This window comes from Diabrotica undecimpunctata, chromosome 3, assembly GCF_040954645.1.
Source record: "Diabrotica undecimpunctata isolate CICGRU chromosome 3, icDiaUnde3, whole genome shotgun sequence".
NCBI lineage: Eukaryota > Metazoa > Arthropoda > Insecta > Coleoptera > Chrysomelidae > Diabrotica > Diabrotica undecimpunctata.
Genome location: NC_092805.1, coordinates 10,805,954 through 10,826,315, shown reverse-complemented (window position 1 = coordinate 10,826,315; position 20,362 = coordinate 10,805,954). Strand labels below are relative to the sequence as shown.

Sequence of the window (20,362 nt, the reverse complement as noted above, 5' to 3'; positions counted from 1 at the left end):
CCAGTGTTAACTTACGGTGCGGAAACGTTGACCATGACAAGGAGAACAGTTCAAAAGATCCGTGTGTGTCAAAGGGCGATGGAGCGTGCTATGTTGGGCGTTTCACTACGAGACAAGATCCCAAATCGCCAGCTACGACAAAGAACAGGAGTGGCTGATGCAGTAGAGAGAGTAGCAACACTAAAATGGAACTGGGCAGGTCACGTGGCTCGAATGACAGACAATAGATGGACAAAGCGGATACTGGAATGGAGACCAAGATATGATGCCTACCGAAGTAGAGGTCGTCCACCAACACGTTGGACTGACGATCTAAAACGTTGTCATAGGAATTGGATGCAAGAGGCACAAGATCGAAATAGATGGAAAATTATGAGGGAGATCTATGTCCAGCAGTGGATAAGCAAAGATTGAATGATGATGAGACATACAAAGCCCACAGGAACTGATCAAATCCTTTTAGTGCTGGATTATCACTCCAGCTGGCTAGATAACGACTCCAGCCGGCTCCTAGTGGTATTTCACATTGTGGCTACGAGGATTCTGGTTGGTCAAAGAGGACATTGCCGACTTTGATTTTAAACCGTTCCTGGAGATTGATTGATTGATTTACTAGACGTTATGATAGATTTAAAGAATTTGCAACAGAAGCAATCTCTGCTCCAATCTATTTCATTATTATTGTTAACCCCTGGACTTATCCATATATTATATTCTCTACCCAGCGTTTTTTTTTAAAGAAAGCATTCTTTGTGTAAAGATTAGGTTCCATTTAGAACTGTAACAGGCGCATACAACTTTCATTTTTGGTATCTATTTCGTGAGATCAAATTGGTAATACTTTTTTGCCTACTTCTACGCCAATGTTAGATTTTGTATCTTAACAAAATAATTGAAAATTGGTAATATACCTAAAGAGTAGTTAAATTTTTACGGCCTGTTTAAATCTATTTGGGAATTATTCCATAAAACAACGGGATCTTGTTAATTATAGACGAACAAATTTTAGAATTAAAGGTTTAAAACTTTTGCAACACAAATAAATAAACAACGAAGTTTACAAAAAAAAATATACGTTCATATGAACATGAAAAGAATATGAGCCCTCAGCGCCAACTGACAGTATTAAAGCAGCAAAGACTCAAATTATGTTTTAATGTTGGTGAATACTAAAAATGTTACAAATAATTTTAGGAATCTCTGTCTACAAAATTTATTGTTAGGAGTTTCTTAAATATTTTATAATTTAAAGATTATAAAAGAAGCGTTGACCTGTGTTGGAGGGTAACCCTTTCCTCGATAAATATTTTACCTTTGACAAAGACATTGCACAAACCTCCGTTTTTATATATTTAACAAAGTACGAAACGACATTACAGGATGGTATTTGCTGACGTTGAAATCGTGCTCTAAAAACAAAGTTAGAATTTTCAATTCGTGCTCTTTAAGCGACGGACTACGTACTAACGACCTGCTCATTATTTCTAAAAGGATACCGTAGCAAGGAGCAAGGGGCTTGATCAATGTTTCAGACAAAAGCTATTTTATTTTTGAAAAGGCAGAGTGGGTTTTATCTGTACGTGACGTTATTTGGAACGCCCGTGAATTTCTGCATAAAGAAAACGGAGCAGAAGTAAGTTCGAATTTGTGCCGCCTCACAGACTGATAGAGGAGACTTTGAGGCACGTAACGCTTGGAATTCCAAAGTTAATAATAACTAAACGCTTTCTGCTGTAATATGTTTTTTGTTTTAGCAAATCGCAATACAGTTTTATAAGTTTTAATTTCAAATATATTTGTTAATATTGCTTTTCCAAAATAGTGCTTATTATTTATGCAAATACCCTCGTAAAAAGAGATGAATGAACTAATAAAAATGAGACACATTCAGAAGGAAACATTGGCAGACTACTTTTGTATCTGTATTTGCTAAATGTGACAAAAATGAACCACCAACACCAGAAGGGATGACAAATGAAGAGGCAAGGAAAGCATTAATGGTTTCTGCTTTTGTTGGTACACAATATTTTTCTGAAATTCTTCTGTAAATATATATGCTAAAAATAAAGATAATGAAAATATAGTAAAGATATTAATAACTATAATGGAGGTAATCAAGAACATAATGGAGAGAAAAAGTAAAATACCTTGTGAATGCAACAATTATGTGAGAGAAACTTCAAGACTACTAAGTGTTAGGATAAATGAGTATTAATCATACAATAAAAACAAAGACTTTTAGACATTTCAGTTACAAAAACATATCTGAGAAAATAAACAGTGCAATGGAAGGATCTACTAATAGTCATTAAAGAAACTGACAGTTAAAAGAGGAAAATCAAAAAAGCAAACTATAAAAATATGTAGCAAACACATCAATGGAATGTAGCAGGCTCTGGTTACCAATCCTAAAAGAAGTCAGCAATAGGAATATACCAACAATAACGAATTAATGGCAGATCAGATACATCATCATCATCCAGCCCCGTTTTCACATCCATTGTTGGATATAGGCCTCCTCCAAACGTCTCCAGTTCTCTCTATCTCTAGCTGCTGCAATCCAGTTTGTTTCTATTCTCCTTAGGTCGTCGGTCCATCGGGTGGGTGGTCTGCCTCGACTTCGCTTGTCGGCTCTTGGTCTCCACTCCAATAATCTCTTCGTCCATCTTCCGTCTTCCATTCTAGCAACATGTCCAGCCCACCTCCACTTTTGTTTATTGATTCGCAGTATAATATCGTCAAAGCCAGTTCGTCGGCGTATCTCCTCATTTCTCAAGCGATCTTTCAAGGTCAGACCCAGCATTGATCTCTCCATTCGCCTTTGTGTTACCCTCAGTTTTTCGGCAGTAGCTTTCGTTAAAGTTAGGGTCTCTGCTTCGTAGGTCAAGACTGGTAGGATGCCTTGGTTAAATGCCTTCCTTTTCAGGTGAATTGGAGTATTTGTTTTAAAAATGTCTCTCATCCTTCCATATGCCGCCCATCCCAACGTGATTCGTCTATTTAGCTCGCAGGTTTGGTTGTCTCTGGTTATTCTGATTTCATGACCCAAGTATGTGTATTTATCGATTAATTCTACCTTGTTGTTATTGATCTGTATCTCTTCGCTGGGAACCATATTGGTCATCATTTTGGTTTTCTCGAAATTTATCTCCAGCCCAGTTTCTTGTAGTATGTAATTCAGTTCTTGGAGCATGTCTTTGATCTCTTCCAGATTATCTGACAGAAGCACGATATCGTCCGCAAAACGTAGATGGTTTAATCTTTCTCCATCGATGGATATTCCTTTCTGTTGCCCTGTTAGTCTTTTAAATGCATACTCAAGAACGGTAATGAACAGCTTTGGTGACATGGTATCACCTTGCCTGACTCCCCTTTTTATCTTTATCTTATTAGTTGCTGAATGTAGACTTATGGTTGTTGTGGCATTTTCATATATATTTTTAACTATATTACAATATCTGTGGTCGACCCTGCAATCTTGTAGTGCTCTTAAGATGGACGGTAATTCCACTGTATCAAACGCCTTTTTAAAGTCTACAAATATCAATGCCAAGGGACGGTTATATTCGTTAGTTTTTCTATCAGGGTTTTTAGGCACTGTAGGTGATCATTTGTGCCGTACTTAGGGCGGAAACCGGCTTGTTCCCGAGGTTGGTAAAAATCCAGCTTTGTCTCTAATCTGTTCGTTATTATTCGGGTGTATAATTTATAAAGATGGTTAAGGAGACTGATTGGTCTGTATCTTTCCAGGTCTGCTATATCTCCCTTCTTGTGTAAGAGTACAGTTATTGAATTATTCCTTTGTTGGGATATTTTGATTCCATAGACATAGATTAAAGAGCTTTTGAATTTTGGTTATCAGTACTGAGCCTCCTATCTTTATCGCTTCCGTGACGACACCATCCTCCCCCGGAGCTTTGTTATTCTTCATCTTTTTTAGAGCCTTGTAAATTTCGTCCAAGGAGATTTCTGGGATATCTTCGGAACCCTGATTTTGAACCTTCCTCTGCTGATATTCAACTATATCTAGAGTCGATTGGTTGCTATATAATGTCTCATAGAATGATTCCACAATTTGTAACAAATGTTCTCTGTTTGATGTGATGTTGCCATTTCTATCCTTGAGTTTGACTATTTGTTTATTTCCATTTGTGAGTTTGCGTCTCATTATTTTCATACTCTTATTTTTCTCAATAGTTTTGATGATTTTCTCATCTTTGTATTTTCTTAGGTCTTTTCTTATTTCTCTTGATACTTCCTTGTTTATTTTATTTATATCGTCGTTACTAGAGTTTTCGTCGCTTCTCAGTATTCTTCTTTGTTCCATTTTTTTCTGTGTGTCCAGACTAATTTTTTCTTCCTTCACGCTTTTTGGGCAGCATTTCTTTTGAGCTTCTGTTATTGCTTCTACTATTATGTCATTTAGGATGTTAATATCATTTGTTGATGATTTTTCTTGAAGGAATTTACCGATATGATCTTCAAAATTTTGTTCGTTGTTTGGATGTGTCCATATGTTTATTTGCTTCTTTTTTATCATATTGTGTCGTTCATAGTTGGTATTTAACACAATGGTGGCTCTCACCATACGATGGTCGCTTGATTTCGCAAATTTATTTAGCACTGTCACATCTGTAAATATGTATCTTTTATCAGTGATAAAGTAATCAATATCAGATACATACCATCTATAATTAACTACATTAAACTACGTTAAGCACTGAAATGTGTGGCTCGAAGAACAAACGAATCTATACTGAACCAGCTAAACATAAAGAAAATACTAAGATCAGTATCAGTACAAACAATAGGCTACTTTGAATATTTTGGATACACCTCTGAAGAAATGGTCTTAAAAACTTACTATTTAGAGAATGGTAGAAGGTAACATTAAATCAAGGTGATCTCCCTTAGAAATTACTTTGCCTGTAATGGATGAAAACAAATGGCGCTTCATCTTGTTCAACTAACGAAACTTACACTCATAGAAGTAGAGAGTATAGTCAGAATCCAAAACGACTTATCAAGACCCTTTCATTGTAAAAATGGACTGAGAGAGGGAGATGGACTGTCGTGTTTCTTATTTAACCTTGCACTAGAAAAGTAATGCAAGAGTGCCATATTAATACGAATGGCACCATCTTTAATAAATCTGTACAAGTGATCGGATATGCAGATGACATAGACATTATTGCTAGGTCCACAGAATCTCTGATCAAAGCATTTCGATCACTAAGGGCGTCTGCACTGAGAATGGGATTAAAAATAAATGCACAGAAAACCAAGTATGCGTATTGTACTAGATCAGGCAACTAGATACCTAGACTATTAATTGATGATCTGGAACTGGAAGGTGCGATCATCTTTGAAGAAACTAAAAGAAGAATAATGCCAATAAGTGCTATTATGGCTTGAGAAAACAGATGGCCCCAAAACTACCCAGAAAAATTAAAGTTACCATATATAAAACACTAATAAGGCAAGTGTTAACATACGGGTCAGAAACGTGATCACCCACCCAGAGCGACCAAGAATTGCTTAAACGTTTCGAGAGAAAAATTCTAAGGAAAATATATGGAGGAGTCCAAGAACAGGGTTTGTGGCATAGGCGCTACAACTTTGAGTTATACAGAAGTTTTGGGGAACCTGACGTTGTAAAATGTATTAAATTAGCACGCCTTCGACGCATAGGATATATAATTAGGCGAGATGAAGATGCAATGATCAGAAACATTTTCGACCGGAAAGGACCAGTGGAAAGACGAGCCAGAGGAAGACCAAAACTTAGGTATCAAGATAACATAAAGAATGATCTAAACTCCATTGGAGTTATAACATGGAGAAGAGTTGCCAAAGACAGGGGCGAATGGAAGATTGTTCTGGAGAAGACCTTTGGCTCATAACGAGCTGTAATGCCACTGGTGATGATGATCTCGCTTATTATACGCGGACCATATTATTCCTACTATTGGCACTCCATTGTCAAAATTTGCAAGAATGCCAGAGGATAGAAATACGTACAGGAACATTCTGAAAAGTAGCTAATATCTTTATGATGTTACAATACTTGCATCAGGTTAACGACTAAAAAGAAGAAGATCCTTAGTAAGTCCAGATTTGATATCAATTTAAGGATACAACACATCTTAGAACTTCACTCAAAATTATTGCTCATGCCTACAAGATCAAGGTCAAATAAGTCAACATTTATTTTTATTTTAAAAATCTTTTTGAAATCAGTTTCCGGATTGGAAATCAAAACGTCAAAACGATTTAAAATTTGTAAAGCTCATAACAATCAATACTGGTTAAATGACATATAAAATAGTATTTAACTTAACCTTTCAGTAGAAACAGGTTAATTTTGTGTATCAGTAGTCGCACACGGTCTACTACACCGGTCATAAAAATTGTCCTTCGGATGCATTTTGTTTGAATTGCAATAAAATAATCTATTGTTTGTAGTTTTTTTAACATTATTTATTATTATTGACTTATTTTATTTATTTAAAATGTTTATTTACGTAACACAAAAAATAGTCCACAATTTTAGTAGTAGTTTGGTTCATTCTTTTTTTACTAAACAAATTACAATTAATTTAAAATTAGAACATAACACATGGGTCCTCAAGAACTATCACAAACAAAAATAAAACATTTTTCACTATGACTTATCATAAAAAATATAATAGAGGTCAAAAAACATAAAATTAAGTCAGAATATTATTATAGCCATTGCAAATGACGAAAGTCCTACAGCAAAAAGTCCCTTTTGCAAAAAGACCTAGAAGTCAAACTTGTATAGACAATTTCCTTATTAAAAGACACGCTGATTACACTAACATAACTTCATTTATATTTGATAATAATACTACTTTAGATCATCATCCAATCGCAGTTTCCATCCCTAGTCTAACAAAAACCAAAGAAAACAAAATAACAATAAAGAAGTAGATCAACTACAAAAATCTAAAAAACAATTTGAAGCAGGAAACTTGGTTGGATATTTACAATAAAACAAATACAAATGAAGCCGTAAAACTTTTCATCGACAAAATTTTAAGTTTAATAAACAAAAATACAATTATTTTAAAAAGAAATAATCTAAAAACAACTTTTAAAAAAGATTGGATGACAGATGGACTTTTGAAGTCTGTACATGAAAAACATAGATTGAAAAACTTAAAAAACAACGATATACAAATTATAAAGATAAAATAAGACTTTTACTTAAAACTGCAAAAAGAAATAATACAAAAAACACGAATTGAAAAAAATAAGACCTCTTCTTCATCACTTTGGAATGTAATTGATTTATTGTGCGGAAAAATAAACGAAAATACATCAATTGAATCGGTTAAAACCAAAACAGGAGAAACAGTAACTGATAGAAAAGAAATTGCAAATGAATTTAATACACATTACAGTACATTAGGACAAAGGTATGCACAAAAATTACCCATTTGTAATGACCAGATTGAGGAAATAGATAGGATAGAAAGCCGCATATACTTGTATCTCGTTGATTAAAAAGAAGTGGTAAATGCAATACAATTTTTAAAACACAAAAAATCATCTGGCTGGGATGGTATCAAAATAGAAACCATCAAACAAATTAAGGAGGAAATTATTACTAACTTAAAAACGGTTTAAGATGTAGAGGAACCCAAAGTCTATCTGGAAAAAATCGTACAGTGCAGACAAGCTTCTTTTCCTTTCTGCCTCAAACATGACTCCTCTATAATATATGACTGGGATGCAGCACTTCTTCCTTATTTTTTGAAGAAGCCTGTGAATAAAAACTGTGAGTTTAAAATACAACAGTTTCGCGTGCTGAAGTATAAACCTTGTGGGACACTGGCTGCTTCTAAAACCTACTTTGAAATGTACACCCCTTTTTAAATATGCAAAAACGCTGCCACTTGACCTTACTCTTACACCTTTGCCTCGGGTTTCTATTAATCAGTCTAAAATAAAAGACGTGAAAGACTTGTTTCAGTACTTAAGAGAAAAAGTAAAAACTTCTACAAATTTTTATCTCAAGAAAACACACCGGCTGAATAGGACAATGAGAGCAGTGCTGATGACTTAGATGGTTAGGAAATTAACCATAAAATTATATTAAATATAATGTAGTGTAAACAAAATAAACGTTTTCTTGTTGTACAAAGAGCTTCATTACTATCTTAAACCCTTGTATACTATAATATACAACTGTAGTTATACTATTACAACTACTACTACAACAGTAAAAAGTTATAGGTTTTTCTTCTGCAGAAGACCTTTTAATCTGCCAAATGTGTTCTCCAGAAGCAGGGCTTATGTAAACTTGCTTTAATATTCTTTAGTTGCAAAGACAAAAAGGATATTGTTACGATAAATTCTAACCCAAAACCGTAAACATATTTATTTCTAACATTCTCATTCATTCACGTATTTTCTAGGTAATGCCTACCTGACACACGATGGGTCCCCCTCCGTTATAAAAACAACAATCGAACTTTCTGGAGACGAGCCGATGTAAACATACCAGTTTTGAGAGACCATTTCGCCGCTCTGTCTAGTCGAGAGGGCCATCGACTTTTCTAGTCTAACGGTACTGGGTATATAACAGGACCTTTTTGAAGAAAACAGTCAGTCAAAAAAGAAACTCGCGCTCGCGTTTAAATTGTAACGTCCGATAGATAAATTATGTAATTATTAGTCAAATAAATTGTTGTACAGTGGTTTAATAAATTGATATAAATTATCGTGTTTTAGTAAATTAAAATAAGAAGAAGAAATTAGAATTAATAAAGATATAACAATATGTTTTATAAAGGTGTTCTCTAATATTTTATTATTGGATCGAAAATTCTTAAGACTACTGTAACATTTAATATTACAAGTAAATGTAAGTTACTATATTAATTAGTTAATATATTTAATCTAATATGATATTAGATTAAAAGAACTCAAATATATAAGTGTATACACACTTAGAAAGAAAATGCACAGAGACTGTAAGGTAACGAGCGTCTTTCCTCTAAGATCGCCCAACTAGAAGTCTCTTCCTTCTCTAAAAATTTACGAAACTACCCAAGAAAGATGGGATATCTCCCACTCAAAAACGATAGGTCAGTATCCATTTCTAAGAAGGTAAAGTTCTTACGACTATCGGAAAGTTTGAGGTAAATACGGTACTAGTAACTTGGAACGTGACGAACATAAAATCTTCGGAATTAGATTTTTACAGAAAAATTACTATAGACGTGCTTTCGACAAGATTTAATAAATCTTTCAAATGAATTGACGCGAAACCGGAAAGAGATTAACTAAGGATCAACCAAACCGACATCTTTAAATAAGTAGGTAGATTCTTCCATAAGATTTCGGTAGTTTCCAATAAAACTTAACAACCTATTTGCGAAGACGACAATCGGCGTATTAGCAACGGAGGTAAAGGGATTAGAAATAATTTATTATATTAACTATACAAAAAATGTTACACTACAACATTTAAACAATGCAAGTGTTGGTTCGCCATAGGCATGTACGTCAAATCTTTGAATGCTTGTTTCTCAAAATACACTTTTAACAGATAGGCTCTTCTTTTAGCTACAACCTCAATAAACCATGGAAACTACGTGAGCACAATCGTAGTAGAAAAAAAAACACAAAAAAAATGGCTACATGACATCAAAGGAAAAGTGGGAAGAATCAAACATCAAACGATTTTTATTAATGTCAAACATTCCACTCACACACATACATATATTACATTTAATAGGTGATTCAATTTGATCACCAACTGTAATAAAGGATAACGGCAACAAGAAAGTTGAAAACATTTTAAGAAATTACACTCACAAAAAAGCTTTCTTCTGATATCGTAAATGTATATTTGAGTTTGCTATCTGATGTTACCACACTTTAAAAAATCGAAACTCCATCGGATCAGTCACTTAACAAAACGAAAAAATACCATCTATATTCCCACCTAAAACTTTTCAATCCCGCTTTGCAAAGTTAAAAGATAGAGCTTCTCCTAATTCTCGGGTACATATGTTCGGCTAGAGGCATGGGAATGGGAAAATTGGGGTGCAGGGTGGCATCACCTGTAGGTAGGTGAGAGGATCGATACCGCCTCCGATTCGCTCAACTTGGCCAAAAATGAAAGAAAAATATTCGTTCGGTGTTTTTATCTGCGCGCTCTGTGCAAGTAAGCGTTTGCTCACTCTAAGACCTGGTTTTATTATATTAGTTTTTAGCGATCTCTAAGGCGTGCTTTCGTTTGGGTAAACAAAAACAAAGGTAATACGAATACACAGACATATGTAATAAAAGAAGACAAGTATTAAATTACTTTTTCTCTTTAAAAATTTAAGCAGCACATTGTTCAAAAATATTAATATTTTGCCTTGTTTGTTATTTTTTGAAATAAGCTATGTTATGTTGAAATGTAATAAAGCATGTTGTATTGTTTTTAACCTTGTTACAAAAAAGTTAATTCTTAATTAATAAAAACACAAAAATTTGACAAACTTTTTTTCGAAATATTCAATTTAAGAAATTCTTGACAATATACTGTCGCTGAAAATTACTTGAAATTAACTAAACTTCAAATTAGCACTTCACTTTTAAATGCTCATACATATTTTTCTCAATCTCAAAAGTAATTCATATCCTTTCCATCAGGATAGACCTGAAAATGATCTTAAAAAACATGAGAATCATTACTTTTTCTTTTTTTTCTTAAGATTTATTTGTTGGTGTATTTGCTGCTGTGCGAAAAAGTCATGTGAAAACTACTTTTGAGATTATTTAACCAGGAAATTTTTTGTCTGCCACTTCTTCACAGATAAAACAGATAAAACAATTCTTTGGCTAGTGTCCAAGATTATGCTCTGCCAACAATTACTGAAAATATAAACACGGCGCTTAAAAATTTTGCTTAATTAAAAAAACGGCTCTACCCTTTTTTACGTACGTTTAATTTTATGCAAGTCATCATCCAAATAAACATAGCTGTTATCTTTCAATATTTCCGTTGACCTGATTATTAATTGATGTGGAGTATATAATTTTTACTAATAATTCTAAACTCTCTTTTCTTAATCTTAAATATAAGGATATACTCTTGACTCAATTCTGCTATCTTAGTAACTAATGTTTCTCTATTTTGCACGAAGAGCCCTTTGTCTTCTGCATTTCTGAATTTATTCAGATATTATAGTCTATAGGTTTTCCTCTATTACTGTATCTCTTATTTTCCAAGTTATGCTTTCTAACTGAGGTGAGGTCTTTTTTCTTTACCTTTTACCATAACGTTACCATGTTAGGAATTGTTTTGGAAATCAATATTCGGAAATTCTTTGGATATGTCCATACCATCTTAGTTGTTGAATCCAGTAAACGCCGGTTCTTTCTTCATGCCCCCAATATAGAAGTCTATTCTGGCTCTGAATTCAACTTTGTCTTCTATTGCTCTCCCCTTTAGTTACATTTTTGTATGGTTGGAATGTTCTTTCCTAATATGGAATTGATTAATTTCCAACTTTTAGTCGAGTTAATATAATTCTCTGACGCTTTCTTGTTTTAGACCCTTTAGATTGTATCTCTTGTTTAGTAATTTTTCCATTTTTTTTCTTCTTTTACCGTTTGTCGTTTTACTACTCCAAATGTGGTTTTTTGTCTTTACTTAGTAATGATTAGTAATGATTACCGCCACAAGTGGCTTTATTCTAAACCTCTATTCCAAATCGATATTAAAAATAAGGGTGACACACATTTCCGAGAGTTTTCTTTTCTGAGGCAAATAAATGAGTTAATTGAGCTGTATAGAAAAAATTGCATCCATTGTAAAATCAATCTATTTATATATAAATTTTTCATTGCATTTTCTATTGATTTTTTTCTTGTTGTTATTTTTTAGCTTTTGAGTAAATGAATAGTTAAGCTAATAGTTTTACATTCCTCACACTTTTTTTTATTATTTTTCTTTGGTACAGCAATAGAGCTAGACTAAGACACTGTTATGGTGTTTTACCTGAATTACAGGTCTTATTAAATAGTATGTATGTAATCCATGTAATCCATAGTATCCCTTCTTGTCCATAATTTTAAGTAAACGTGTATGACTCCACTGATTTTCTTTCTCAATGGTTTTTAGTACTCTTTCTTCCTTACTTATTGTAATTGGAGGCTCAGTGTTACTTGTTTTCAGAAATATTTTCTCTTTATAACTCTTCTACATCACTTTTTTTTTTGTTTCACGTCTATTACAGGATAGTTACAGGTCTATATCTACTACCAACCATAATATTCTAGGTTTACAGATTTTTTTCTATGGGAAGAAGAGGGTAAATCTTCTAAAGACCGCAGCAGGCCGTGTACCATTAAGGATGACCTGTCATGTGTTGGAATTAGCGTGGAAGGGCTCATCCTCACGCAGTCCACCCAAAGAAGTTGTGCTTACAGATAAACCTGTCTACCAGCTAAAGTCCACATTCTCATCCTGACTACTCATGCGATAGGTTCCTTTCCAGACTGGTGCATTACATAAATAGGTCTTCTCTCCTCTCTCTCTATTTTACTCTTTTTGTCTTACCTGGCTGCAGATCCTTCTCTAATATTCCCTTTTTTGGAACAATTCGATTTTGTGCCTCCAGTATTGTCTTGTATTCAGTCTTTACCTTCATTGGTACCTGCATTACGGTATTTGAATTTATCTTACCTACCCTTCTGTGTAATTAGTTTCTGTCCTTGTCGAACATTCTGCACTCGAATACACAGTGCTCGGACATGTCAACCATTCCATAGTCTGTGCAGTTTCCATCCACAACTTTCCCTATCCTTTTCAGGTAGGCCTTGAAGAAACCGTGTCCTGTTATCATTAATCAAAAAGTGAAAAAATTATTGGTGTCTCAGTAAGCGCACTTCATCTATGTATACAATATCTGGGTCATGTAATGAAAGGAAATACCTATTTCTTATTGTAGATGAAAATTCAAGGCAAAAGTTATAACATTAAGGTTCTCAAAGTTCTCGAAAACACTTGTGGAATGTTTGTAATATGCTTATCAAGCTTTGGTGCCTAGCCTTTTTTGATAATTTAATTATTTAACCTTCTTTTAAACACAAAATGATTGTTATTACATTGAAAGAGTGCTTACTACTGCTAAAAACTCATAACTATATTAAAAACTAAACCTAAATAGAATAAAACAATTAAAAAACACTATAGACCTAAATTAAATTTCAAGACAACAATTTTGCAGACTAGAAATTTCTTTCAAAAGCAGCTTTTATTTGTTTCACAGAAAATTTTAAAAAGTCTATATCACAGTTTTGTATATTTTGTAATGATTCTCCACGTATTGTGTTTTTCGAGTGATAGTAAAATCATGACATTTAGAAGTGTTTAGAAACATTTTGTTATCATCTAACCATTGACTTACTGAGTTCAGATCACATTGCAGCATCTCAGAGTCCTGCAGAGTTGAAATTTCTCAAAAAATTTTAAAATCATTTGCAAATAGCAGGCTTGTCGAAATCTTCACTTCTTCTTCTTCTTCTTGTGCCACTCCTATCGGAGATTGGAAATCATCAAGGCTATCCTGACCTTGTTTACAGCTGACCTAGAGAGTTCATTAGTGGTACAGCCAAACCACTCTCTTAAATTACGCAACCATGACATTCTTCTACGGCCTGGATTCCGTTTTCCTTCTATTTTTCCTTGCATTATATTTTGAAGTAATGCCTATTTATGTCCTCCCATCAGGTGACCCAAATATTTGAGTTTTCGTTTGATCGTTGACAAAATTCCTGGGCCTTTTCCTATCCTTCGCATTACTTCAAAGTTTGTGACTCTTTCAATCAAACTTATCTTCAGCATTCGACGGTAACACTACATCTCGAAACTTTCAATATTTTTATGTTGTTCTGTTTGAGAGTCCAGGCCTCTACACCGTATAATAGCGTGTTAAAGACGTAGCCCCTTAGCATTCTTATTCGTAGAGGGATGCTTATATCTGTGTTGCAGAAGAAGTTCCTCAGTTCCTCATCTTTATGAAGGTGGCCCTGGCAATTTCGATACGTCTTTTTATTTAATTGTTTTGGTCTCCAGTTTTATTTATTGAAGTCCCCAAGTATTTATAACTTATTACTTTTTCAAATTGAATACCGTTTATACTAATATGTGCTGGTTGTGTCATGTTCTTACTGAAGACCATATACTTGGTTTTTTTGATATTGATACTTATGCCATAATTGTGGCAGGCAATATTTATATTTGCAGGTAATCGTTGTAATTCTTCTACTGTTCTTGCTACTAGTACAGTGTCGTCTGCGTATCGAATATTATTTACAACCTCTCCATTGATTACGATTCCATCGTTTGCTTGCAAAAAGGTTTCCTGGCAGATGCTTTCACTATAAACAATAAATAGCAGCGGTGACAAAATGCATCCCTGTCGTACTCCTCTAAGTATTTCTATTGCGTGTGAAATCTTTACACAGTGAGGCAAATCGTCAATAAATGTAGCGAACAGAAAAGGACCCAAGGTGGTACCTTGTGGTACACCTGATGTCGACATAAACGGTTTAAACCGTTTTCTACTTTAACTTGATTTAAACTATCAGAAAGATATGACCTCATAACAATATATGCTTCTGAATCAAAATCAAATTTGCTTAGCTTTTCAATAAGTATAGAGTGATCAATATTATGTACCAAAGCTTTGGTACAGTCGGTTAAAATGACATCCAGCTGAGTTTTATTATTTATGGCCCCTGCTGCAAAACTTGTAAAAACGCACAAATTTGACACAGTGGACTTCCCTGGTTACCAGCATTACCAGATTTAAATATAGGTGTTATAACCGCATGATTTAAGCTATCTGGCCAATGCTTGTTCAATGCATTCATTTTTTTCGACTCCTGAGAAAACTAACAAATAATTTTAATAACATTAAACGCAGAATGAAAGATTACATTATTAAAGAGGGCCGAAAGTCCCTTAGAATAAACAAAACGTTTTTTTTGAATGAGATATTTGAAATTAAAAATCACACTAAATTTTCTCTTTTTTTTTTCACCCATGTAACTTATTAAAATAAACATTATAGACGTTTTCAGGGACTTTCAGCCCTCGGTAATAATGTATTCTTTCATTCTGCGTTTAAATTTTTCAAAAATATTTATTAGTTTTCTCAGGATTCGAAAAAAAAAAGAATATTGTTCTAAAACAAAATTTGTTTAATTTACTAATGTTTGTATTTTGAGAACGATTTCCGAAGTGGAAATTGAAACGTCAATAAACGTATTTTAACCTTTAATTGTGGCTTATTCCCATTTAAATAGTAATTAAAAAAAAGAATGCATTTAAAAAGCATTGGCCCAAAATTTTGCGCCTACGCTCTTAAGGCACAAATTAAAAATTAGTGTAAGAGGGACAGACAGAGTCTTTGCACAAGCTTTAAAAATGTATGTTAGTTTATTGTCATTACCTGTGACTTTTTTTGGTTTTAGTCTTTTATTGCTTTGGAGAATATTCTCAACTGTTATTTTTGAAAAGTAAAAACCCTCTTAATTCAGTGTACTATTAAGACTATTTGATCTTTGAAATACAGAGCCAAAGTATTCTGCAAAAACATTGGCAGTATCCTGACAGCCTCTTATGCCCACACTCCTATAAAAGACCTCTGTTGGAATTGTATTATTTACACCACGGGATTTTATAAAGGACCAAAAACTACTAGGGTCAGTTTGTACATTATTCTCAATATTTTCGTTGTGACAGCTGTATGCTTTCCTACTAAGTTGTTTTACCTCTAATCTCAGTGATTTATATTCAGCCAAAACCAAAGCATTTGCAGATTTATTTACCTGCCTATGAAGACGATTCTTACGTTTAATCTTTGTAAATTATCAATAATAGGAATAAAATTTTCAATAGATATGCAAATAAATCATTCGGGTTAGGCTTTTAGTTTATTTAAAACTCATAAAAAGAATTTGCCGGTGAATAAATTGCAACAGATAAATTTTCAGCTGTATTTTTTTACTGTACCGTACATATTTTCTTCAGTAAAATTATAAAATATAAAATATAAAGGGAAAAGAACTCAAAGGGTTTAATTATGCTAGAGATTGTAGTTCCACATTATATAAGCGTTGAGAATATAAAGCTTTGCAACCCTGTAAGTGCTAATTAAGGACATGTATCCAATAAACCATCAAATAACAAGTATGGTCTGGACACGACCCAACTTCTCGATATCAATTACACGAAATAACAGCCCTCTGTCCGATACTGATAAGTCATTATGTTTTAATTGAAGAGATCTTCGCTAGATGAGAAATGTGAAATGTCGAGAGATCACTTTAACTGCACCGAGCACGGAGCATTCAATTTTCTGGAAAGTTTAGAACTGGCAAGATGCCAACTCTTGAAGTTCATAAAAGTGGGACAGGCTTGTGGTAAGAATTGATCAAGTCGTAAAATACTCAGATAGTTTTTCTTGTTACTGTTGTAGGTTGAAAAGAAATCTAAATTTAAAGTGTTTTAGAGTTTCTACTTGAAAACGCCAACGAATAAGTCGAGTATTGATCAATATTGAAAGATGCTCTAAAATTACCAGTTATTTATTTATTGCTGTCTAAACGAAGAGTAATCGATTATCATTCGAAAGAAACATTTATTAGGTAACAAAATAAAATAATAACTTAGCGGAAATGCCACTTTTCTTTCTAAAAACCAAAATTTGTCAAACATAGGAAGAAGTTTGAAAATCTTACAATCGCCACGCTCACCTGATGCGCATTAAATTTATTGGAAATATAACAGTTGAAGTCAACAATCCAACGTGTAAAGTTCGGTCGGTACAGTCTGCGGCAGAGTCGAGAACAGACCGAACACATATGTCATCGGACCAACAGAACCGACATGTTTCCACGGAGAACTCCCTACGTATCTCGACATTGCAATCCTACACAACGTGGGTCAACAATACGAGATACACTCTCTAAATGAAGGCGATTCGACACATAACCTAATCGTCCTGACCCTGGGCGCAATAGAATTGAACTATTTGCAGCCCCACAACAGAAAGAAGACAAGTTGGCCAAACTTCAGAAGAATTGTGAGCGGTAACATCCCAACAATTATTAATATTACAGAACTAGAAGACAGTGTAATAAAACTAGAACAAGCAATAAACAATGCTATCGATGCCAGCTCCAAAACCGAAACAATCACAAGACAAAAAGGAAGATTCAGGGATATAAGTATAGAACTTCAAAACCTAATCAAAGAGAAAAACCAAAAAAGAAGAAGAGCCTACCGCACAAGAACGGTAGAAGACAAAAGGATTGCAAATGAGCTAGACAGGGAAGTGAAAAAACAACTTCAAAATCATAGAAATGAAAGCTGGGACTCCTATATCGATGAGCTAAATCCTAACAAATCCGCCTTCTGGAAGTTATTTAAAATCCTCCGAAAGGACAAGAAAACCATACCTCCCCTACATGGAGTAAACGGGATTGTCCATACGGAAATCGACAAAGCCCAAGTCATGAAGGACGAACTAGAAAGGACGTGTAGAAATAACGAACACCCCGACGATGACATAGACTTTGAAGAAGAGGTAGAAAGAACAGCAAGAAGACTTAGAAGAAAAAAGGGCAGATTAGGTATTTCACATACATCTCCCGAAGAAATAAAGGAACTTATAAAAATGACAAATGCCAAAAAACCCCAGGACCCGACAACATCACAAATAGGGCGCTGAAAAATCTACCAACAAAAGCTATTGTTTATATCACTAACATAATAAACAACATGCTAAAACTACGATATTTCTGGGACCAACCAGGCTAAATACCTAGGGATACATCTAGATAAGAAGCTAACGTTCACTGAGCACATCAATCAGCAAATACGCAAAGCCAAAGCGTTGAAAAGTCAGCTCTCAACACTTATTGGAAGGAAAAGTAACCTACGATTTAAAACCAAAATCAGGGTTGCGAATAGTATTATCCTGCCAGTCCTAACATATGCATCCGCTGCGTGGGGACACACCTGTAAAACAAACAGGAAAAAGATACAGATACAAACCACCCTAGCAGAATGTTAAGAGAGCTGACTAACTACAATGAAAACACAAGGACGGTACACAGAAGATCAAAACAACAGATAGCTCGATATAGGGAGAACCCGAACGAATAAATAAAGAATGAGATGGTTGCAAGAAGAACGAACAAAGAAATGCAGTCAATCAGAAAAGACACCAAAAAAACTCTAGCGAGAGGGTACGCTTTTCTTTTTTAAGCTTTAAGGTTTTTAGGTAATTATAGTCCACAAAAAAAAAATGTATTTTCTGATTAAATAACGCAAATTCATATTGATATATTCATACTTTTCATTAAACCGTTTAACGTAAATTTACCTTATATAGCAAATATAGAAGGGGCCCGTCAGGCCTTTTATATACCGCTCCGCGGACTAGGCCCTTACGGCAGATCGAATGAAAGACCTACTCGCGAAATCCGAGCACTGAGGTCATGTGCGGCATACATGGGCTTGGTGGCCGGACCCCTCTCGGGTGCTCAGCCGGCGAGGAGAACAAAATTTATTTTGCCAAATCGGCGGCTGAGTGACCGAGCATACACTCTTTTCCGGACATAGAGTCATCAGCATAGGCTGAAGGCTTTATGGTCGGAACACACGCTCTTTTTTCTTTTTTTTTTAGGAACTCAAGTTCCGACGTAAAGTAGAGTAAAATCAATAGAGTCAGTAAAGTAAATAAGGAGAAAAGCCTAGATGTGGCTACCCCTACAGTTAGGTGGCATAACCACATTCACTAAAAACCGAGGATGTCCTATTACCCAGGGCATCTTAAGTAAATTTCAGATCATAAGCCTCCTCACGTAAGTCACACGATGAGGAGGGGTGGTGGAAAAACCTGGGGGTCAGATAGGTACCACTTCGACTAGCGAAGTGTGACTTCGTTTGATCTTCGGATATGTGGATCCCATTCTTACATTGGTATACACATGTTCCTAGGGGCAGGGTTGATCACTACGTGTGTGTGTGTGTGTGCCTGCGGCAGAGTTTTCTTAAAGATCAGTGAGTCCCAGTGACGTAAAATGGAATTTAAATCAAAATTAAATCGAAAAGTTTTGTCCGGCCAAAGCCGAGAAATTATAGCAAATATTATGCATTTTATACAACAAGAAGCAAGGAACAACGTACCTCTAATAGACTTAAAACAAGTGCAAAAACGTATTGTAAGAGCAACAGGTGTAAGTTTATCCGCAATACAACATATATTGAGGCTACAGAAAATTGTTTATAATAAATTTTTTAATATAAATATCTTGAAAATAAAATTAATGATAAATTTGGTACCCAACCAGATCATCAGTATTGGTGGGCAAAAAATAGAAACTCGTAGATAAATATAACTACTTAGGATATGAAATTATGACTAGCAGGGATAATCAGACCCATGAACTGAAGAGAAGAATTGGTCCTTGTTGACATACGGAGCAGAAACACTTCACAGGAGAGCACAGGACTCTTTTATATGAGAGCCAATGTCGTCGCGTTAGCACGACATTGCCCTTTATATAATTTACTCCATGGTAATGGCATTGTTCGGTTGGTCCGACCCTAACGCGACGCTGCTAACGAGACCCCATTGGCGCTAGTATAACAGAGTCCTTACCTTAACAAAAGCCTCGACTACTAAACTGAGAGTCACACAGAGAAGAATGGATATTAAATCGATGTTAGGAATAATACTGCAAGACAAAATAAAAGACGAAGATATCAGGAGAGAAACCAAGGTGACTTATATCATCGATAGGATAGCCAGATAATGTGGGGAAGCTACGCTGATGATTTCAGAATGCTAAATAAATACTGAGTGGAAGCGGTGCAAGATAGATGAGGAGATAGATGAGGAAGAGACCTATGTTTAGCAACTGGACTTTTAAAACTAGATGATGTTGAAGATTAGATTGTGTGTTCACAACCTATCACTCGACCAGGGTTATGTAATTAATTTTGCTCTAGATATTTATATATTTGTTTACACTGGAGAATGCGGAGGCCGGATTACCTTTAAAGTGTAAAGATTGTCCTTGGTTAAAGATACCTCTGTCTCCGGAAGCCGCATATTGTGTATTTTTAATGCTCATTATCCATAAAATACATTTTTTTATTAAAAAAACTGTTAAAATTTCCTAAAAATAAATATTAGTTAATTTTAATTATTTTTTCAAGTTAAGTAGTTAATATTTCATAAACTTAAAATTTCTGGAAAAACGAAAATTTATACTGGCATTTTTAAATTTGGCTTACGAGAAGAGTTGTGTG

At 34.5% G+C, this 20,362-nt stretch overlaps 1 protein-coding gene across 1 annotated transcript in view; it reads right to left on the bottom strand.

Moving 5' to 3' along the window:
- The window catches only part of LOC140436425 (cubilin homolog), a 989,698-nt gene that overhangs the window by 521,687 nt on the left and 447,649 nt on the right, over nucleotides 1–20,362 (bottom strand). The window lies entirely within an intron of this gene.